This window comes from Pipistrellus kuhlii, unplaced genomic scaffold (assembly GCF_014108245.1).
Source record: "Pipistrellus kuhlii isolate mPipKuh1 unplaced genomic scaffold, mPipKuh1.p scaffold_m20_p_12, whole genome shotgun sequence".
Classification (NCBI taxonomy): domain Eukaryota; kingdom Metazoa; phylum Chordata; class Mammalia; order Chiroptera; family Vespertilionidae; genus Pipistrellus; species Pipistrellus kuhlii.
Window position 1 is genome coordinate 29,034,135 of NW_023425427.1, and position 16,146 is coordinate 29,050,280.

General features: G+C 44.6%; 1 protein-coding gene across 7 annotated transcripts in view; it reads left to right on the forward strand.

The window, feature by feature from the left end:
* Positions 1-409: 409 nt before the first annotated feature.
* CEMIP2 (cell migration inducing hyaluronidase 2) overlaps positions 410-16,146 on the forward strand; it is a 76,450-nt gene continuing 60,713 nt past the window's right edge. For 5 of the 7 annotated variants that reach the window (XR_004987171.2, XM_036433809.2, XM_036433814.2 and 2 more), the window contains exon 1: positions 1,518-1,659. The gene's annotated coding sequence lies outside the window, so the exon portion shown is untranslated. Of the gene's footprint in view, positions 496-1,517; positions 1,660-8,279; positions 8,298-8,514; positions 8,576-16,146 lie in introns of those variants that run through there. The other 2 variants (XM_036433810.2, XM_036433811.2) reach the window with 2 other exon arrangements.

The window sequence follows — 16,146 nt, forward strand, 5'->3', positions numbered from 1 at the left end:
GACTGAGTTCTTAGTAAAAGAAAGAAAGAAAACAACCACCACAGAACAGAAAACGGAGCAATCCTATTTGGACTGCTCTCACTGAAAGAGTTCCCTAACGGGAAAGCCCCCAATTCCCAATTAAACAGGGAATGACGGCGGTCCGGATTTGAATTTGGCAATGGTGCTGCTGTCACTTTCTCGGAATCTCGTGGGTCTGACATCCAGCCCGGGCCGCGCCCAAGGCTGGAGCCAGGCTTTTCCTCGGTGACAGCAGCAGCTCCCGCGGGGGGCGTGGTGGTGGTGGTGGCCACATAGGGGCCCTCAGACATCGGGGTGGGCCGGGGAGTGGCTTTCAGCGCCACCCCTGCAAGCGGCAGCCACTCCAGAGAGGCGCGGGCAGGGGGCGTGGGGAGCCGGAGGTATATGTATTCTGCTGGGCCACTCAGAGCTGCCCGAAGGCTGTCCTGACCTCAGAGCTGGCGGACTGAGGACCCGGCGACAGCGGCTGGCCAGGTGGGGGCGGCAGCGGCGCGGTGGCCGGGCGAACAGAACATTTGCTGGGGGAATTGTGCAAGTCCCTTTGGGGTGGGGATGGCGGGGCGCAGAGCTCGGTCCGGCCGGGAGCCATGAAGGTGCGCGGTGTCCAGATCAGCCAGGGGGTGATGGGGACGCAGGCTGAGGCTCGGCTGCAGGTGATAGGGTGCAGAGCCAGGCTCAGCCGAGAGGAAAAGGGGGCGCAGGGTCATCAGAGTCAGCTCCGCGGGTGCGCCCAGGGTAGGAGCGCGGCAGGGTAGGAGCTCACAGCTAAAATCATTGCTAAAATCAAGGCGCATTGGGGAGCCTTCCCCGGGGACCGTGCCCGGGGGGAAGCGGTGCCCGGGGGGGAGCGGTGCCCGGGGGGAGCGGTGCCCGCGGGAAGCGGTACTTGGGGTTGAGCGGTGCCCGGGGGGAAGCGGTGCCCGGGTGGGGGGAGCGGTGCTCGGGGGGAGCGGTGCCTGGGTGGGGGGAGCGGTGCCGCGGAGCCGCAGAGACGGGCTCCTAGTGCCCGCGTCCCCGGCTCGCACGGAGCCGGTGTGGCGGGAGGAGCCCGGAGCAGCCACCGCCCCCTCCGGCCGCAGGCTCCTCCTCTGCCTCCGCCTCCCTCGTCTCGCTGCCCGCCCGCCCGCCCCGCAGCCCCGGTCCGGAGCGCTGGCCGCCTGTCCGGCCGGCGGAGGCAGAGCGCGACCCTACGAGCCGCGGCGCCCGCCGACCAGGGACAAGCGCGACCCGGGAGCCGCTCCGCCCCGCGGCCGCCTCCTCCCCGTGGTCCCGGGGACGCTCCGGGCCGCGCCGCCCCGGCCGCGATTCTCCTCCTCTTCCTCCCGGAAAGCGGAGCTCCCGGCTCCCGGGGAGAGCGAGCCAGGCCCCCGGCCCCGCGGCTCGGGCTGGCGGAGGCGGAGGCGGAGGGGAGCGCCGTCCCCCCGCGGAGAGCTGCGCCTCCGGGCTGAGCGGAGGCAGAGCTGGGGCTGCCGGTTCCCCCAAAAGCAAAGCGGCGGCGGCGGAAGGCGCTGGGGCTCGGGGGCTCCCTGGCCATGGAGAGGAGAGCTGGACCCGGGGGCGCCCAGAACTCGGCCCCGTCTCTTTGGACCTCCGAGTAGACACCCCTGAATGAGCCGACACTGAGCGGGGGAGGGAAAGGTAAGAAGAGAGAGGATCTCCCGCCCCCGTCCCGCCTCCCTTGCTGCCCCCCCTCTGGGGGCTGCTGGGAGCGCGCGGACTGCGCTCCCCCAGCTCCGTCCCTGCGCCCGGAGATCTGGCATTGGGGCGTTTCTGCTGAAATGGAAAACACCCCCCATTGCCCCCCTTCCCCACGATCCCCGCGCGCCTCCTTCCCCCTCTATGGGTTGGGAAAGGCACAAGCTACCCCGGAGTCAATCCTCGCCATAAGGAAAGGATCTTGGGGAGCCTTTGGTCTGTGCTTTCGTTCGCTCCCTCTCTCTCTTTTCAGTACGTTTTACGGGGGAGGAAACAATGGACCTTTGAAAGTCTCTGTGTGTGGACGGCCTCAAACTTTGTGGAGAGGTCCGGGTTGGGGGGAGAAACCCCACAGGAAGCCGGCTGCGGGGAGAGGTGGGTGGAATGCGCGCGTCTGCCTTTGGGGTGATCTTTGTCTCTTCCCTGTGCCCCGCGGTCGGTGGACCCCCGCCCCCACCGCGCTTTCTGTAGTGAAAGTTAAAGCGAGGGTTTAAAATCCGTGCTGCTTGCTTAGTGCAGGACTCCGGTCAGCCTGGCTTTCCAGTGCAGAGTTGTGAGGTCTTGGCAATTGAGGGGGGATCGTGAGGACCCCAAAATGCTGCAGGTAAGTGCTCGTGGCTACATCCCTTGCAGTGCAACGTAGGGCCTGACATCCCTGGATGCTCATGTGCTTCCCCCCCCCCCCCCCCTTTGCTGGGGGTTGAAGTGTGTCCCTAGACCTCGCTGTGGAGCAGAAACCCCTCACCTAAATTCCCCACGTGAGGTTAGGAGCACAGACTCTGCTGTCTGCCTCCTTTCATCAGCACTGGGGTCTAAGAAACAGGATGCCTGACACCTTGAAGAACTTTTCATTCCGAATAGGAGCCACTCAGCTGGCCTGTGTTCACCCTCCTTTGCTTCAGCGTGACAATGCGTTTTGGCTGATTGCACGCGCTGAGTGAGCTTGGCAGATGTTGTCTTCCTGAGCTTTCCCCGGAGAACAAAGTGGAGAGCATGGGAGGAAGGGAGAGAGAGAGAGGAAGGGTTCACCTGAGCTGAGCGAGGCCTGGATCCTGAGGGCAGTCAGGCATGCCTGTTGGAAATGGCTGTGTTAGAACCACACACACATTTAAGATATTGAGCCCCGAGGTCCTTCGGTTGGCCAGAAAGGAGCTATTCCTGTTCAGTTTGTCCCTTGAAGGGAGCTTGCAGTTTTCCAAGCTGTTCTCTGGGCAACGCACTCTGGTTGTGTGCCTTTGATTGGCTATTCAGAGGGCTCTTTGGAGTTTGCATTTCTGGGCAAACTGAAGGGCTCTGCTCAGTAAACACTGGGTAGTACTTTTTGGGGCTCGTTAAAACGAGCCCGCTCCGCTTCCTGTGCATCTGCACACAAGGATAGGTCAGAGTGTGTGTGGGAGTGGAACCGGGAAGTCTGTCTTCTGGCTTTCAAGTCATCCCCCTTCACCCCCATGTTTTTATCTGATGAATGTGTGTTTATAGGCTCAGAAAATTGAGGTGAGAAGTGAATTGAGTCATCACCTGCTCTACTGGAACAGCCTGTGCCTGAGCAGCACGCTGAGGATTGGTCGCTGTGTGTGTGTGTGTGTGTGTGGACAGGAAGTCGCATCAGTGACTTCTTCCATGGTTTCCTTTGTGACAGCTCATTGAGTGAAGTCTCCCTTCTTGATCCAGCCTGTGACCCACAGATTGTGGGCAGTCTCAGGTTGCACAACTGGAAACCAGGGTGGGACAACACCTCTTTCTTGTTGCAACTGACCAAGCCAAGCCTGTTCTCTAACAGCTGCTTTGGGAAGAGAATACAGCAGCAAGGGGGTGAAGTATTGTGGGCCACACTGAAATGGAAACACCGTTACTTACTACCTGTGCACCGCTGGGCAAGTTTCTGAAATTGAGAATGACGATGTGCTGAACAACGCTAAAGAAGATTTTTATTTATTTTTAAAATACATTTTATTGATTTTTTTTTTTTTTTTTACAGAGAGGAAGGGAGAGGGATAGAGAGTTAGAAACATCAGTGAGAGAGAAACATTGATCAGCTGCCTCCTGCACACCCCCCACTGGGCATGTGCCTGCAACCAAGGTACATACATGCCTTTGACCAGAATCGAACCCGGGACCCTTCAGTCTGCAGGCTGACGCTCTATCCACTGAGCCAAACCTAGGGCTAAAGAGGATTTTTAAATGATCACTCTGGGGCGTGTACCTTGGTTGCGGGCACATCCCCAGTGGGGGGTGTGCAAGAGGCAGCTGTTCAATGATTCTAACTATCCCTCTCTTCCTCTCTGTGAAAAATTAATAAAATAAAAAAATAAAAAAATAAATGATCACTCTGAAATTCACAGTTTTTAAGACCCACATGGGATGCTGTATGTAAATGTGTACCTTGTAAAGTGCTGTGGAATATGAGTAGTGAGTCATCCACCCTCCCACCCACCACCCATTTACCAGTAACTAACACTTATTCATCACCTGTTGTGTGGAAGCAAACTGAATGCCCACCAGCTCTGGGAAGTGTACTTGTTGTTTGGGGGGGCGGGGTTAGATATAGTGTCACAGGGAGTGACCACAGAGGCTTATCTATAAAGGAAGATAAGACAATCTCTGCTGTTGAAGAAATGAGCCTCGCTGAGGAGAAAAGTAAATGAATAACGAGAAGGCCCAGGAAGTGCATGTTTATGCACAGAACACTTTAAGAACCCAAAAGAGGACCAGATATGTTTTTTGGGGGAGGGCATAGCAATTTGGTGAAATACAACATTTCCTAAGTCAGTCAAAATAGTAGAGACTGAAAACTCTTATCAAAAGTACCATTTTGAAATGTAAAGAAGGGAGGACTTAAAATCAGAACTGCCTTTAAAACAAGGCTCTGACCATTGGTAGCCATTTGCTACTGGGCAAATCCCCTAATTCTTCCCACTTTGCTTCTTCATCTGTAAAATGAGTTTAAAATACTCTATGGAATTCTTTGATTTAATATGCTATGTATACACGCTAGTGTCTTCTGGTATTATCGATAAAAGGTATTTTCAATATATGTTCTTTTTAAAGCTATATAAAAATTTTAATTTAGTCTAATGGGTTTGAGTCACTGATTTCTATTTTGTTCTGAATAGTGCAATTCTTCGGATTTGAGGTTAGCTATTGTTACATGGCATTCCTCACTTGTTCAGGCATCCCAGACACTGGAAGTCTTTTCATGGCGTTTGGGTTGAGCTAATTGGAAGGATGGGCTGTCTAGTGTAGTGAGTACATCAATTGAGAGGGTCTTGTCTGGGTTGTTCTGTCTTCACCCGGCCTCTCAAAGCAAGCTAGCCCTTCTGCTTTCCGGTAACCCAGTGTTTCCCAGAATCACCGAACTTCTCTCAGGATGAGAATCACCTGGTGGAGTTGTTAAACTACAGATTCCTGAATCCCATCTAAGAAGTGCTAAACTAGAATCTAGCACTAGTTAAGTATACAATTTTACCTATGTGTTCCCAAAAATTCTAGTTTAGCACTTCTTAGTTGGGATTCAGGAATCACTAGTTTAACAACTCCACCGGGTGATTCTCATCCTGAGAGAAGTTTGGGAAACACTGCTCTAACCTAACTAAATGTATAAAAGGAAGACAGCTATGCTTTTGCTTTGTTGAGACCATAAAAATCACCCCTGCCAGCTGGGTGGTAGACTTATTGGGGTGATCATATCATAAGGTATGTAAATATCTACTCGCTGTGTTGTATACCTGAAATCAACATGACATTGTATGTCAACTAAAATCAAAAAATGAACTTTAAAAATCACCCTAGTCTTTTCCATTTATAAAGAGATGTAATTTTCAACTACACAGTTCAAGAAAGGCTATTCTCAGCAGCAGCTGCTGTCGGTGAAACTTGAATATTTAAGCACTACTTGCTTTAGTAGACTTGCCTTGAAATGAACTGAAGCTCATCTGACATTTTAATAAATGGCCATTGATAGAAACCCATTCTCAGACATTTAAAACTGTCATGTAAAATGTGACTTTTTTTTGGGGGGGTGGTGGGGGGAGAAAGAGAAAGAGCAGTAGGAATGTAAATCAGTTTTCAAATCAGTGCTCCACATGCTGAGTCTTAGCATGTATTTTAAAGGGCCCTAGAAGTAATACTAAAACGAGGAAGTTGAGACCCAGAGAGGCTGACTAATTAGGTAAGGTCACATAGTAAATTAATGGCCGGGCAGGGACAAGAACCCCTTTGTCCCTATTTCTCCTCAGCATTCTCCTTTCCCCCACCCCCCCAGTAGACTCTGACTTGTGACTGTTTGGTTTTGTTAGCAGTTTAGTGATTTTAATGGTGAAATAATTTGCATTTGAGCTTAGAAACCCATTGCACCCAAGTCTTAAGGCAGATACTATAACTTCTTTTTCGTTTGGGAGAACTTACAGATGATAATGGTGCATGTATGGGGTGATGTTACTGGTAATACATTTCTGTCAAAAAAAAAAAAAAAAAGAAACAAAGTGTAAAAATAATGTTAGCTTTACTTGTATAGTCTATAAATAGTAAAGACATTTCAAATGTAGAAGTGCACTTTTTTTTTTTAAGAAGCAAATTCCAGGATACATTATTCAGATTCATGAGTCCTAGTGTAAAAGCATAAAACAATATGTTTGCATGCTCTTTTCTTGTCCTTGTACTTGCTTTGGGAAGCCTTTGATGTGGGTTGTCACGAACTATATTTAGCAAATATGTTATTGCATTCCTGAGACGTGCAGGGGTAGTCTGCTGATTGCTGTGAGCCATACAAAGATGAAGGAGGCATAGGATCTTTATTAAAGCAACTCTTAAAAAAAAAAAAAAGTGAAACAGTCTCAGAAGCTATGTAAAGACTTAAAACACAGAATTGCTGTCTCCCAGCAAATCAGTCCTTTGATCTAACAAGCAAGTCTGCTTCAAAATTGTTATTATTAGCCTAACCTTTGAACCAGATTTGTAATAAGACATTTGTTTTTAAAACATTATATTAAAAAAAAACAACACACAACAAAAACCAAAGTGATAGTACCCACTCAAATGAGAGTTGGGCAACCTCAGAGGAAAACAAAACAAAACAAAACAAGTGGGTAAACATTTTATATTTATCAGGGCTCCCTCTTAGTTTGGATAAGAAGTAAACATTGGGCAATATTGGATGGAATTTTATATGATGAAAAGTTTGCCTTGGAGAGCTATGATCTGTTTAAAGTCTTAGCTTTAATATGTTTTTTTTTTTAAATGGCTTTAATGCTGCAATTGGAACATTGTTTTCTAAAAGGGTTGCAATTTAAAGACAATCCATATTGATCCACTGAGAAAAGAATTGTCCTTGTTGACGCTGAGTTTGATGGGTATCTTACAACATATGAACCTCCACCACAAATGAGATGTCCTGCTCATGTTCTAGTACCAAGTTTCTCCAAAGAGTGAAGTTGTTACTGATTTTGGGGACTCTTGCCTAATTATTGGGTGTAAACTTTCTGTTGTCACAATGGACTCTCCTAACAGTGACTCACTTTCCTGAAGAGTGAATAGCTAGTTTCTTCACGTCCAATGAGGTTGGGAATGAATTATTAACCTTTTAGGGTTGTAAGGATTAAGTTTAGCACAAAGATAAAGGCCTGATTTCTGTTTCAGAAGGAATGAGAAGAATGAGTCATTGTTTGGTTTTCTTATTGTGGTTAAAAAAAACACAACCACATGATACTGTTTTTTAATACCATCAGTGCCACGGCTATAAAAAATAAACTTTATGAGGATTTAAAAAATACTGCACTTCAATAATGTCAAAGATGTGGCTTGAATTGTGTGTGTGTGTTTTTTTGTTGTTTTTGTTTTTTTTTAGAAATCCTCACCTGAGGATACTGTCCACGTTTATTTCTAGAGAGATTAGAAGGAAGGGAGGAAGTGGTGGTGGCGATGGGGGGAGAGGAGGGAGGGAGGCAGAGGGGAAGAGAGAGAAAGAAAGAAACATCAATGTGAGAAAGACACATGGATTGGTTGCCTCCCCCACGTGCTCCAATCAGCGCTGGGGAACCTGCAACTGAGGTATGTGCTCTTGACCAGGAATTGAACCCGTGACCCTTTGGTCTGCAGGATGATGCTTAATCACTGAGAAAAACTGGCCAGGATGCTTTGTTTTACAGGTGTGTCATAATATCCATTCCCCAGCCATCCTTGGCATGCACACAGGCAGAATCTGGTAGGAAGCAGGGTGTGTAGGAAGGTGTAGCTGAAAAGGCCAAATGAGAGAGGAATCGTCTTTTCAGCCTGGTGAATGACATCTTTTGATCAAAGTCATTGCTGCTTTTGCAAGTGCCTGCACTGATTGAGACACCCCTGTTCTTACCAGGTAGCCGGCCTTCACAATGTATGGTTAGCCGAAGGGTAACTTTTTCCATCTGCCGCATTACCGTTACCACATCATCTGAGCGTGGCTTTAACCTTAACGCACTTCTTGCTCCCGGTTTGTGCTTCTGGCACTTGAGCTCTCGCAGCCCCTCTTCGCCTCTTCTGCTGACCATATTTTCTTCCTGGTCAGCCATGAAAAGTCCAACCACCGCTTTAGTGCGAGAGTCACATGCTCCAGAACAGTGGTCGGCAAACTCATTAGTCAACAGAGCCAGATATCAACAGCACAACGATTGAAATTTCTTTTGAGAGCCAATTTTTTAAAACTTAAACATCTAACACAACTTCTTCAAAATAGACTCGCTCAGGCTGTAGTAATTTGTGGAAGAGCCACACTCAAGGGGCCAAAGAGCCACATGTGGCTCTCGAGCTGCAGTGTGCTGACCACAGCTCTAGAAGGACAGGGACTCTGACGGAATGTTTTGTATTTTGGGCTGGAGCTCGTTTGCAGGTGACTCTGCCTGCCAGCCTTCATGAGGCTGTTGTTTTCCCCCACATTGATCATCGCTGGACAGTCTGGTGTCATTAAAAAAAAAAAAAAAAAAAAAAAAAAAAAAAATATATATATATATATATATATATATATATATATATATATATATATAATTTTATTGATTTTCTACAGAAAGGAAGAGAGTGTTAGAAACATCGATGAGAGAGAATCATCGATCAGCTGCCTCTTGCACAACCTCTACTGGGGATGTGCCTGCAACCAAGGTACATGCCCTTGTGCTCTATCCACTGAGCCAAACCGGTATGGGCCAGTCTGGTGTCATTTGAGTGGCAGAGTTCAGTGGAAGGTTTCAGTTCACATGCACAAAGTCAGGAAGCTATTACCAGCAGCAATCTGGTTATATACATTTGGGTAAGTGTGCCAGGGCTCTTAAAACTTCAAACTCTCTTCCATTCGTAGGGACTTAATAATCGCTGGTGATTACCTCTTTGGACTCACCAGCCAGTGCCTTTGCCACAACATGCATGGTAATTATCTGCTCGGTCATCTCCTGACCCACCAACACTGGCCTTCCAGCTCTTCGGAAGGGAGCGATCATGCGCATATTTTTGCACCATTCCGTCCCCATCATCTAGCAGAGTCCTTGTCTCAGAGGAGATGTTCAAGCCTGAATGTGTTCTCCCTTTGGCAAGACTTTACCGCTGGTGGTTAGTGTTCTATTGAAATAGGCTGTGTGTCGTAGATATGAGAAAGAGTGCCCGCGGGTTCTGATCCTGGCCCCGCTGCGAATGGAAACTTCGCTTTGATCCTGGCTTGGGTAGCTCTGGATCCCTTCAGTCTGCACATCTCGTTATTCCTCTGGAATATTTCTTCGTTTGGAGGGCATGTCGAAACATACTCATTAAAGTTTCCTATTGTCACTGCATTCTGATGTTTGTGTCTTCGTGGATCATGAACTTTTGGTACGTCTGTACCTAATTATCAGACACATCTCTGTCCTCTTCCACTCCCCCCCACTACCGTTGTCAGTGTCCCCCCCCCCGCTTACCTTTTAACATTCTGCCAACGTAACTGTCTTGGATCTTTCATCTTGAGAAGTATTTTAAAGCTTTGTCCCTGGCGCTTGGCAGAGAATTCAGCACTCAGGCAGCTCTGCCCTTTGCTGTGACCTTAATTAAATCAGCTTCCCTCAGGTCAGACTTCGGTTTGGGTTCTTTCTTTGGAAGGCCAGCTGCACTGCTGATGGCTTGCCTGCGCCTGCCATTGTGTGTGCGCCTGTGCACAGCCATCCGTCACTGTCAGCGGGTCCTCCCAGCCCCTGGGGAGCAAGGCCCAAGGGGGGGGGGGGGTGGTCTAAGGAGCCTTGGGAGGGAGAACAGGAGACAACAGCTTTCCAAAGGAAAGGATGAGGGAGAAAAAGGAATCTGAGGAATATCATGGGGAAAAAGCAGAACAAGGGAAAAACAGAAGACAGGTAACAGGTCCCTATTTTTCTCTCCAGTTTTTCAAGTTGTAAAACAGTCTTCCTCCAGGTTTGTTTATCCTTTAATTATTTTACCCAGACCCCTACAGACTTTAATTTTTTTTTTTTTTTTTTTTTTGACTGGGCAAAGAGTGTTAGATATTCTACACGGTCATCCTCTCTGTACATTGTCACCCTGTTGATCTGCCCATCTGTGTTTTCCCCTCCTGCTTCTCTTTTGCTGTCCATGATAATATTCTCCAGCCTTTTTGCTCTATCATCCATTTTGGCGTTAAGGGTCAAGATTGCTTTGCATGGACATACTTAACCGATTTGAAAAAAAGGGGCAGGATTAATGAGTTATTTGGTGGCAGAAAAATTAGACATCTGCCTCATGTACTTTGAATAAATGAGAAATGGATTAAAAGTATTTCTTAAAGCTCACTTAAAATACTTAACTTTAAAAACAGGAAAGTGTTTACTTGGTTTACTTTGGGCATTAGATATTATAAACACTCTTTGTTTGGAGGAATCCATATTTTAACAGATTCCAAAATAATTTGCTGAGGATATATTCACTTTTGTGATTGTTAACTAATTTGCTAATCTGAATTTCTTAAATACAGATCCACTAGCATTTGTTTGCTGTTTTCAACATAAGCAAACTCAGTATTTTTAGTTAATTTTTGTTTTCCTGGGATTTACTATATCTTGACAATAGTTTTCTAGCAAAGAGTACAATGTACAATATAGCTTAACTGAAAAGTGAATTTCTAAGCAGGAAAAAAACACACACACAATATCTTTTGATTTTAAATAATACTCATTCTAACTCACATACTTATTCCAGCTCAAAGGCTTATGACTCCCATTTTATTTTAGTTTTTAGTAAGTGTGGTGTTTTTAGGATTCTATGTTTGAAACATTCCTTATGACTTCTCTCCATTACATTCTAATAGAGTTAGTGTATATTAGGAAAATTACCTTTTGAAGGAGGAGATAATGTAAACGATACATGGTACCAAACTAGAAGTCTGGAGTATATTGGTGTTTGTATATACTAGTAGCTTAATTTTGGGGAATATCATTTATCAAAAATGTCTACATTCACCAAGTGGAGAGAGAAGGTAGGGGAATGGAATCAAACTTTCTCAGTCCCTTATCCTGTCACTTCATTGAGAGAGGCTTATAATGAGAGGTTGGTGCATTCCTCTTCTACCTCTAAACATTGGCCTGGGAATGATCAGCTTAGCAACAGTGAGCCAGGATCAAAGTAAGTAAACTAACTGTGCAAAGTGCCTTATTTCTTGGGGACGTGCCAGCTAGTTGCAGGTGATGGTGACTCATCTTGATTTGTAAGAGTTGAAGAAAAAGACAAAAGGGCTAAGATAAATGCGAATGCATGGTAATAATGGAGCACGTGTCTTGTGCAACAGTGCGAGGGCACCATCCTATCTAGAGATTTGGGACTGTGCTCACACAAAACCAAGCGCACCTCGGAATGAAAGTAAACTTAATCTCTCCCCCATCTGTCTATTTTCTCCCAAATAGCTACCTACCAAATATGCTGAATTCCTGTGCAGGCAAGGATTTGACTGATGTAAGCTCTTTTAAAATCCTGCCTATGCTTGTTATGAGAACATATTTTTGAATGAAAATAGCCAGGCTTGTAAGAATAGTCAGGATGCTGGCATAGCCTCAAGTTTTTTTTTTCTTCTATGATCAAGGACATAATTTTTTAAAACAGTATCCAACCTATAATTCTATAGGTTACAATCAAAATCATTGCCTTTTCATTAGGTGTTCAGTATGGTGGGGCCAGTATGCATGGCCCAGCACGGAGCAGTGGGACCCTCTCTGTGTTGGGTTGGAGCAGCTGGATGATTTGGGGGACTGAGTGTTACCATAGCGCCCTCAGGGCACATGTCCTGGACCACAGTGTGTAAGTGCTGAACATGCATGGAAATGAATTTGTCTTCTCTATTAGCATCTCAGCAGTTAGAAAGAACATGAAAACTTAGCTCTTTAAAGCACCCTTATTCGTGTTGAGTTACTGCTGCTATCTCTTATTGAGAAGACTTTCCAGACTTTCCTTTGGATGATAGCATTTATTGGATGTCAGCATCATGATAAAATGGAATGGAACATTTTATCTTTTCCTGTGTGCCTACTGCATTTCCTGGTGGTGTTAAGCTATTACAAAATGCTGTGAAAGGTTGAGCTTGTCTAGATAGCTTGCTGCTCTTCATCTTTAGAATTCCTGTCGGGGGTTGTTAATAATACCTTTTACCCACTAGATTGTAAACTAGGATTGAGTTTTGTAAAAAATTAACTTGTTGACTTTTTGCTTGAAGTAGTAAATGTTCTCAGTTTTCCCCAAATAGGAGCAACTGATACAGAGAGGTCAGACATATTTCTTAGCGGCTCTAAGAAATGTTGAAGAAGGAGTAGATTAGAAATTCCAGTGTGTGTGTGTGTGTGTGTGTGTGTGTGTGTGTGTGTAAGAGAGAGAGAGATCTAAGTTCAACAAGCATTTATTGAGTACCTACTGTGTGTAAGGCCCTGTGGGAAGACTAAGGCAAGTAAGACATTCCTGCTCTTAAGAAGCTTTTAGTCAATGTAGGAGATTGCAGGTACATGGATAATTGAATGATAAGGCAGAAAGCAAGATGACCTATTAAGAGTTTTAAACAGGACAGGGAAATACAAGCAGGGAAATTGTGGGATCCTGAGAAGGCTTCGTGGTTGAGATAGCACCATGTTTGAACATTTTAAATGAGAATATCTCAATTTTCTTAAAATCACTTCCTGCCCAAACAATCATGATCTCCTTTACCGTTTTTGAAATTTAAAAGTAATTACTTTCAATGATTACTTATTGTAATGTATTACCAAATAAATTAATTTAATGCTCCTGCCAACTCTATAAGTCCCTCCCACCTTGAGTTACTATGTAAGGTTATACACCCTTTATCCAAGAGAATAATTTTATTTAAAATAACAGCAAGTTTTTAAGGCATTTTTTTTTGTTGTTGTTGTTAGGGAAACTAAGAATTAGACAAAAGTATTAGGTTTTAAATGTTTCCCCTTTTCAGCATTTGCATTTATACCTTGTAAGTTGGTATGATGCTTTCATATTCTTAGTTCTTTCATTATCTACTTTGATTTTTTTTTTTGCCTGATTTCCCAGTGCCTAAATTAAATCATGCAAGTTAGTTGCATGATTTAATTTTTTAAATGAATTATTATCAAGCCTTTTGGGCTACCGCTTTTTACCATCCAGAGTAAATAAAATACAAGGTAACTCTTTCAAGGAACATGTAAATACCCCAAATTATTCTTTAAAACCTTTGTGGAATTTATTTCCAAATTCAATATGAATGACTTGGGCTAGCTCCCATTCTGGATTTTGTTTAGGGACTTAGCCCCGGCTGTAATAGCTCCTAAAAGATGTCATTAAATATGGATGTGTTCCTTCTATATGGTATGTGCTTTCCACTGGAAATGATGGGCAGTGTAAATAAATTTACAGTGTATTGAGTAAAAACGTTGGCCTGTAACAAAAATTTTAAAATGACACCTAATAGTACTCTCCTTGAAGTTTTGGAAAGACAAGAGGAAACACTTCATCCTCTTTCCTCTATCAGGTTCTTGCTTTGTTCTCAAACTCAAGCAAGTGCCACAAGTATTAAGAGGGTTATGGGTTGAGGGGTCATTGTTGAGAAAGCCTGGGATCCTGACCACAGTATTGCCTTGGTCATCTTCACTCTGCCTTCAAGTGATTTCAAATTGCATTTAGGAATTACATTCCTTGGGGATGCTGTCAATCTTTTATTTATCCTCCTAGTTTCTACCACAATCCTCTAGTGACCACAAGATCTCCTGATTGCTTATTGAATGAGGAAAATGCCACCCCTCCCATGAATAATTAAAATCTGTAACTAGCAATCAATATGTTTTAAAGTAATCGATTCACATAATATGATGCCTAATGTAAACTCCTAAATGTAAAGTGAAATTCTAAAGCACTGTCTGTGTATCTAATATCTTTAAAAATCGTAATAAGTTGAGTAAATTAGCATGCAGATGATTTTTTTTATAATAAGAAATGTATACTTAGAAAAAGAATGACTGCTGCTTACGCATGTATAGTTTTTCAGTAAAACAGAGCTAGTGGGTTTAGGACACGTATGTAGGAAAATATAGTTTTGAAGAAGGGTTGTGGGGAAAACACAACCGTGATTATTTTTTATCTCTTGATCATTTTAATTTGGGGTGGACACCATCTGAATTTTCATGGCAGGGTACCCTTTTGTTTGCATGAGGACAGAAATAATTCCCAGGGGGAGGGTGACTTCATTTTGCCCCCCTCTGCCTTTTATTGAATTGCCTGCACATCTGGAGACACATTATCCCCCACAAGAGGCCTCTCCAGCCTTTTAAGTGGCAACCTTTCTCACCCTGAAACAATGAAGTGTCAGATGATTGCAGCCTCAAACAAAAGATTTCCACTCACTTATTACAGTCCTGACTCCCTCCCACCCTGGCGAGGCTGGCACTCTAGAATTTCTGGTTTAGTCTTTTCTTTGTTAATAGACCATCATCAAGGGGACCTTGTTATCCTCTCTCATCTGTTCCAGCAGGATGTATCCTTTATCTCATGCTGTTCCTTGGCACAAGCAGTCGTTTCTTCAATAGCACCTTAAAGCCCATTGCTTTCCCTTTGTCATGGAGCTTAAGCTTCATCAATAATTGCTTTGGTTCAGAAATCACACTGCACACTAGACAGGCACACGGACTCTGAGATGTCCTTTGCCCTGTGCAAAATCAGCATTGGTGCCTGATTAGATGTCCTTTCTGTCCCTGTTCACTTCCAGGCCATTTGGGTCCTGGGAACACTTGTTTGTGGCTTCTCTCATGACCACATTTTGCGTTAATGGACTTGCTGTCATTTAGAGCCATTTGGAGGTACCCTTAGGACTAGAATCTTACTCATTGTTTTGGCAAAAATTGAAGAAGATTAATTTTAAGGGTATTGAATGAAGTCAGGTGACTCTGAGACATTCTTTTTGTCGAGGAAGGGAAGTAATGGAAAAGGTGCATATCACGTTTCTGAAGCCATTGAGCATGTTTTCATTATCCACAGTCATTGCTATAAGACCAGTATGTGGATTAGCACCGCTTTCTCCTCCTCTTCCTCCTCCTCCTCTTCTTCTCCTTCTCTCCCTCTATCCCTCTCTCCCTCTCCCTCTCTGCAAAGAAACAGCAAAATTTCATTTAAAACTTTACTCTTTCATTCAAAAACATATTACAATAAATCTGTACAAATGAAAAGGAGTGTCTTTTGTGTGCCAGCGTCTCTTAGGCAAGAACCACATATACTAGTAGTCGACTGAACTTTTGCATGAAGAGTTTCTGAAATAGTGCTGTGCCCTTTCAGCACAGTTCTAGCTACATCCTTACAAAACAGATTCTTTGAAATTACTGCCTCTCAATTGCTTTGAAAGACACATTAGTATAACTCTTCAGAGCCTGAACTCCAGAGTAAAAAACTTGGGCTTGGGACCTGGTTCTCCTGTATACTAGCTTATAAACATTGTAGCTCTCAGTTTCTTGTGTGTAACATGGGGATGATGGCATCTACTTAGTAGATATTTGTTGTATAAATGTATTAGATAAGTTAATACACATAAGGTGTTTGGAACAAGACCTGGTAGTAAGTGCCGTATGAGTGTTAGCTATTTTTTAAAATCATGTTAACCATAATGCTCACACACACACATACACACATATACATACACATACACACACACACACACACACATATATATATAAATTAACCATAATATTTGCCTACTATTTTAAACCAAAATGTGAGGATTTAAGGAGATAATGTAGACTTTAGACTTCCTCCCTAAATGAATTTACAGTGTCTAGTTAAGAGATAATACAGGTAGCCTAGCCAGCATGGCTCAGTGGTTGAGCGTCCACCTATGAACCAGCAGGTCACAGTTCGATTCCCAGTCAAGGCACATACCCAGGTTGCTGGCTTGATCTCATGTGTGGGGCATGCAGGAGGCAGCCGATCAATGATTCTCTCTCATCT